Source organism: Rhinolophus sinicus, linkage group LG10 (assembly GCF_036562045.2).
Source record: "Rhinolophus sinicus isolate RSC01 linkage group LG10, ASM3656204v1, whole genome shotgun sequence".
NCBI lineage: Eukaryota > Metazoa > Chordata > Mammalia > Chiroptera > Rhinolophidae > Rhinolophus > Rhinolophus sinicus.
This window is the reverse complement of record NC_133759.1, coordinates 94,771,215-94,778,283: the sequence shown is the minus strand read 5'-3', so window position 1 is coordinate 94,778,283 and position 7,069 is coordinate 94,771,215.

Here is a 7,069-nt window from a genome sequence, read left to right as displayed (position 1 = left end):
ACAGAGCCCAGAACTGAATGAGGACGGCACAACTGTTCAGAGACATCAACTGCTGTCTGCCCATGACTGAGAGAAAGGGGCTTCGGCAGCCAGTGTCCCAGCATCAACAATCACAGCTTCGAGATGAATCGTGTGTGAGTCTCCATCTAGATGTCTGAGGCCAGAACATTCAACAAAGTCTCTGGTCTAACTGAAGAATGGTCTCACGTGGCACCCTCATCTGCGTCTGTTAGGGAAGCCTTGGTGTCAGGACTCGGCGGAAATGCTCGTTATGGGAAAAAAATGAATTGAATAAGGCAGGAGGTTCTTTAGTTTCTTTCCATATGACCAGTGGTTTGCCTCGCCCTCCCACACAGAATCTGGAACTCAGAGATTGACTGAATGTAGGTCTTCTCAGTTGGTATATTAAAGGGTAGGAAATCAGAATAGAAGAGAATTTGGAGTCAGGCAAAACTGGGTTCAAATTCCAGCTCTGCCCTTTACTTACATATGACCCTGAAGCTTTCTGAGCCTGTTTTCTCATGGGTGAAACGGAGATAAAAATAATATTTTCCTTATAGGTTTGTTGGGAGACTGAAATATGATAATATAAAAATGTTAATCATAAAAAAGATAGTATAAAAATAATAATAGCCAGTATTTCCAAAACATACCCCTGGAGAGAGAGAATTTTTTCACTCTTCCATAGAGATCCCCTCTCTGCGTAAGCCAGTTTGAATTTTGAATTGGGTATCTGTCACTTTCAGACAGATTAAACTGATAGACTTATTGATCCGGGCTTATATTTATGTTCATAAATATAAATTAATTCATTAATAGGAGAGAAATGGCAATTGACTATCCATACTCTTCTAGACTCCTCATTCTTTGAATCATTGGTACGTCCTATGAAATGTCTCTCCAGAATTGGGAATGTTTTCTAAAAAACAGAACGAGCAAAATTTGCATCAAAAGCTAGGAATGAACCAAATTAACTCCACTAAACCTTGACTCCACCAATGTAAAACATAAGGTTTATGGTAGCATCCAACAATTGTAAATTCTATGCTCATAATTCAGAATCACTCAAGACCAAGACTTGTGTGAGTACTTTATGTTGAACCAAAAGTAAGTTAATTCATGAATCCCCAAGCAACTGATTTAAGAAAAACAAACCCTAAAAACTAAAGAAGTTTCCTTTTCAGGAAAGTAGACATTGTGCATCAAAGAAGCGTGTTCTGTGGTAGGACAGTTATTTGATAAATCCATTCATGTGTTTTTCCTTCCTGTCTTTTCATCTTTTCTTTTCCTTGTGTCCAAAGAGGTGCCAAGTTCTGTGCTTCCCTGCCCAAGGGAAGGTTTGTAACTGGAACAGTTTCTTCCCTGGCTTTTGTTCTCAGACGCCTGCATTGGCGATGGCAAGCTGATGGGCGATGGACATTTTCCGTTGGCCTATGCAGAGTAATTTTAAATGATTGAGCCAACTTTTAACACAAAAGAGATTGCCCATAATAACCTGGATGTCTAGCTTTTCTTGAAAAATCAGAAGATCCAGCAACACAGGGCAACATAAGTAAGGACAGCTTGTACCAGAACAAAGTAGCAGCCCCCATTCAGAGAGAACATGTGCCAAGCCCCTGCCAAGCTGCTTTACTCACTTGCATTCCTATCTGGCCTCTGTAGGCATGTGAGTTTGCAATTCTAGGCCTAAACCTACTGCGGAGAGTATGCCAGGAGTCCTGAAAGGACAGGAGAATAGGGTTGGAGATTAAAGGGAATTCCTCCGATAGAAGCAAGAAGAGAAATAAATTATTGCAAGATGAAGGAGGTATCCAAACACTGCAGAAGAGAGAGGGCTGCATGCTCCCAGTGCGCGGCAGGGTTGGCAGGGGCTGACTGGTAGTGTTCTGGAAAAACAGCAAGCCTTTAGCAAGGAATAGCCGTGTGGTTCTCTGCTTTGACAACCAGGCTCCTGTTCCAGTTGTGACACAAAAGCCTCAGGGCAGGAATCACATCATGTGGACCGGGCTCACGGGAATCTCGGCAAACGAGGTGCAGTGACGGCAATGCCTATCCCCTCCCCACCGCCCATCCCTGACTCTGCTGTAGAACCCCTGAACACTTCCAGAGATGGGGAAGACACGGTCCCAGGACGTAGCAAGGCTGAGTTTCTAGCCCACCAGTGACGTGGGGACTTGGGCTGTTTAACAGGAAAGAGAAGTACAGTATGTCTTGAGTACATGCGATTGAGAACTACTATAATTGCCAAGGGCTCCAAGAAGTCACAAGCATACCCTTCCCCCCACCCCCCACCCCAAAAAGAAAATCTTTCCTCCTTCGGTTTTGCTCTGGAGTTTTCTTACATCTGGGTGGGTTTTCTCAGCTGGTCACTCCTATTCTCACTGCTCCTATGGCTGCTGTGGCCTCGGCCTGCAGAGGCCCGGGCTTCAGTGTCCTTAGTCCCAGGATGTCTGGAAGTTTCTCTCTGCTGCCCTGACCTGGACACTGTGATCCTGATGCAGCAGCTGTCGGCACATTCCTCACTTACTGGAAGAAGCCCAGCGGATGGCTTCTCAGCAGACAATAGAGTTCAGCTCAGGCAAGTCTGCCAAATGGGGAGACAAGACACTCCCTGGGGTCACTCTAGAACTCAGTGGACAAGCACAGCCTTCTCTGGTTTCTTAGGAGGCACCTTTTATTTTATTTTTTTTTATGGGGGAATATTGGGGAACAGTGTATTTCTCCAGGGCCCATCAGCTCCAAGTCGTTGTCCTTCAATCCAGTTGTGGAGGGCGCTGCTCAGCTCCAAGTCCAGTTGCCGTTTTCAATCTTTAGTTGCAGGGGGCGCAGCCCACCATCCCATGTGGGAATTGAACTGGCAAACTTGTTGTTGAGAGCTCCCGCTCTAACCAACTGAGCCATCCAACGGCCCCTCCAGAAACTCAGCGGCAGCTCATTGTCTTCAATCTAGTTGTGGAGGGCGCAGCTCATTGGCCCATGTCGGAATCAAACCGGCCACCCTGCCGTTCGAAGCTCGCACTTCAACCAACTGAGCCATCCGTCCGCCCCTCAGGAAGCAGTCTTACCCATGGTCCCTAAGAAACCCAGCTCCAAAATCAGACAACCAAGCTCAATCGGTTCTGCCACTTATCAGCTTTTTTCCCAACCTTAGCCAGCCTCAGTTTCCTCAAAATAATAGTACCCATCTGACAGTTTCTTTGGGAAGATTTGGGGACATAATGCACAGGAAGTGTCTAGTTCAATATCTATTCATAGTAAGAACTCAACTAAGGGCTAGCTAACAAAATAATAATTAATATTGCTAACGGAAAACATCCCAGGACTCCTAGGAATTCATTACCTAGGAAACCTGGCTAATGAAACTAGCAAAAGCAACATCTACCCAGTGATTTCATCCCTGGAACGTACATTAAAGAAAACATAGCAGAGAGCGCCAACACGTGGCCATTCCAGCCTCTGCTAAATCCAGTATAAATACTTACTTCTCCCTCACTGTCAACTGGGGAGGACAGAGCTTCCCTGCGCTAAAGGAAAATGGAAGCCAACGACATGGACGGCGTATAAGAAAGGAATTTCATGAGGCTAGTTGTCAGCTATTCCAGTGAACGAGGAGTCAAGGTCAGCCAGGGCAGCCAACGGTCAGGGTCATAGCCACCACACAAGCTGGGGAAAAGACTACGGCTTTGTCCAGATCTTTGTTATACCCTTTCTGTGAATATTAGAACACATCCTCCCGATGAGGCAGCCAGTGCTTTGTGGTACCCTTTTGATGCCCAGGGTCTCAAAGTTAGCTCAAGCTCTCGCTCTAAACACCCTCATGTATTCTGAACCTTCAGGTAACATAGCCTCTAGTCAAACCTGCCAAGTGTTCCTTTCCTCCCCTTGAGACTCTGCTATCTTTTCATCCATCTGAAAAATTAATTCATTCTAAAGTATTATGAGTGGATGGAGGTTTCCTCCATTACCGCGTCTATCAAATCTGCATACCAAGCTTTTAATACCCCAAGAGTGAGTATTAGGCCTAGCTCAGGCATGACTAAAGCTTCATGTGCAGTAGACAGGACTGATATTATGGTTCAGTTATAAACTGTGAGGGGCTCCATACACAAGACAAGGGTTGAGCTTACTGCGAGAGGTGCAACCCGGAATGGGGACACCCCATGGATCTGTGGAGGCAAAGCCTTCCACTTCCTTTCTCCCACCCCAATCTGTTCAGGGATGCTGAGCCCGAGGAACACAGAGACTGAAAAGAAGGCAAAGGTGGCCTAACAGGTAGATGGGCCCGTGGAGAGAATTTATGGCCCAGAGAAAAGGCCACACATAAAATCACCTCTCTCTGGTGCTTTCATAACATACAAACATCTATGAAAAGATACAGGAGAACTTCCTTTTGAATTAACATCTAAGCTCCTTAAATGCATGTATTTCTTTATTATGTCATCTGGGACTTCTCGGGCCCCTGAAATCTGAATAGGATTGCCTCAAAATTCCAATTCTGTAGTGTGGGGGAAGCCCTACGTCTCCCCAAGATTCCCGTAATTTCCTCAAACTCAATTGCTCCTTTCTCTCTGATTCCCATGTCCAGAGGAATATAAAAATGTCTCCTTTCCTTGAAGGAACCCAGATGTGAAGTTCAACCCCTCCTCAGGTTGTACCCAAAGAAGCCACTCATAGAGGTAGGGTGAACAATGAGGATTTTTCTAGAGATTTCAGATCAAAGACAGTACGTGGCCTCCAGCAAACTAGATTAGAAGCCACATGAAATGACCTCTACTTGACCTCTACTTGACTGCCCGCTGGATAGATCCAAGCTTTCCATGGCCTTTGTACAGCTCATAACTGATGCCCAAACACTGCAATCCCCAACCTTGTTTGTGGCAGTTGTGCTATTTTAGTTATGTAATTTAATTCAATATATGCAAACAGACAAAATATGAGCATAAAAACACAGCTCTTGTTTCTATCAAAACTAGGTTTAATGCTTTGTATAAACTTGATAAAGATGTACTTAGAGAAATTACGGTCAGGTTCCATCTTTGAGAGGAAAAAAAAAAAGATCACGATAAAAGATGGAGGATAATAGTAAACCTAAACCTCTGAAAGGACTCTAGTGAAATTACTTCCTAAGTGTCTTTGTAAGTTAATGATCCAACTTTAAAAAATAAAAACTGGAATTCACAGATGATGCATTTGGAGTGCCTGGTGCAAGAAAAGCAAGAAACCCCAACAGCAGACGCTTGGCAAAAAAACAAAGACTTGGCCAGACATCAAATGATGAGTAAATGATCACATACTTTGTGTCTTAAGTTAAAACGAAACATATCAGTGTGTTCTTAATGATATCCTGATTTAACCTTTTTTTTTTTCGTTAACTATGCAACTGGTCCATCATATCAGATTAGAGGGCTTTCTGCTAGTCAATCAATCAATATGAACCATCAAAACATACCGCTGTGACCTCAAAGTTGATTTAGAAGAAAGGCTTGACTTAACTAAGTAGATGAATTGCAACAGAGACCACCTCATTTTATGCTACATAGACATATGCACTCATTTTCAACTACTGATCAGTGTACTTAACTACTGAAAACTCATTTAGGGAATGATTAGAGGGCCATATTTCCCCCACCACCCATTTCCTGAGTCTCCTTAAAAGATGTTCACAAGTTTTACCAAAAGAAGAACAAAGAAAATACCTTGGAATCTGGTGGTTTTTTAGAGACTCTATTCTTAACCAGGAATCCATAGATAGGCTTCAAAGGGTCCAAGAAATTCCTGATAATGTATGCAAAACATTGCATTCATGTGGACCTGTGTTTTTAGAAGAGTACCTATAACCATCATTTGAGTTTCAAATATGACCTTCTAAAAAGCAGCCAGAGTGCCACCTTAGTGGGATGACTAATGGTGCCCCTGTGACTGATTGTCCCAATTTTAAATTGAAGGTCCTGTGTCCCAGGAGGTTTCTCAGACCAGGGAAAACCAGGATGGGTGGTCACACTAATATAGGATTGCCACAGGAAATGCAAAATGCCTTACTAAATTTGAATTTCAGGTAAACAATGGGTAATTTTTAGTATAAGGATGTCATGAGAAATAATTATTGTTTATCTGAAATTCAGATTTAACTGGACAGCCTGCATTTTTATTTGCAAGATCTAGCAGCCCTACTCTAACATAATAATTAATTACATACGAATAGTAGTAGCAGTAGCAGTAGCTAACAATTAATGACTGTTTCCTTCATCGGGCAAAATTTCTCTTTTATTTTTTTTAATTAAAATTGACTGGGGACACAATTGTTCATAAAGTTACATTGGTTTCAGGTGTACAATTCTGTACTACATCATCTGTATATCACATTGTGTGTTCACCACCCAGAATCAGTTCTCTTTCCATCTCCACATATTTTATCCCTTTCACCCTCACTTACAACCCCCTCCCCCTTTACCCTCTGATAACCACTAAACTATTATCTGGGGCACAATTTCTTATTCAATCCTGACCATATCACAGGAGGTTAGGAAGGATTGTAATTGTTCTCATTTTATGGATGCCGTCACCAAGGACTGAAGAGGTGACATAGCTTGCCTAATATCATACAGTTAGTCAATGGCGCAGTCAGATTCAAATCCACCAAGATCCATGTTCTATAAGAGGGGAAAGGGGGAAAGTATCTGGAGATGCCAAAGGTGGCTGAGTTTGCTGCGTGGACCTCCCCCACCCCACCCCTCCCCTGCCTTTGTAATCAGTAACTTATCCCCAGGCTCTGAAAACCCCTCCACAGCCTGTGCATGGGAGGCTTGCTTTTTCAAAGCATTAGCACCGTGGCTTGGCATGTATCCTGCTTCCCAAATTCAGCTCTAACTCCCCCACTTTTCTCATGGGCTTTATCAGGGAGACTTTCACTGATGTCTTTCATCCCACAAGACTTGACAGGGGCTTAGAACATCAACTGACATTCATTCGCCTCCTTGAGCTGCTTTCTGTTCTCCAAAATCCTTTAGCCTTTTGACCAAACATGTCACAGGGTAGAATGGGACTTGCATAGAGGTGACCATCTGTCGCT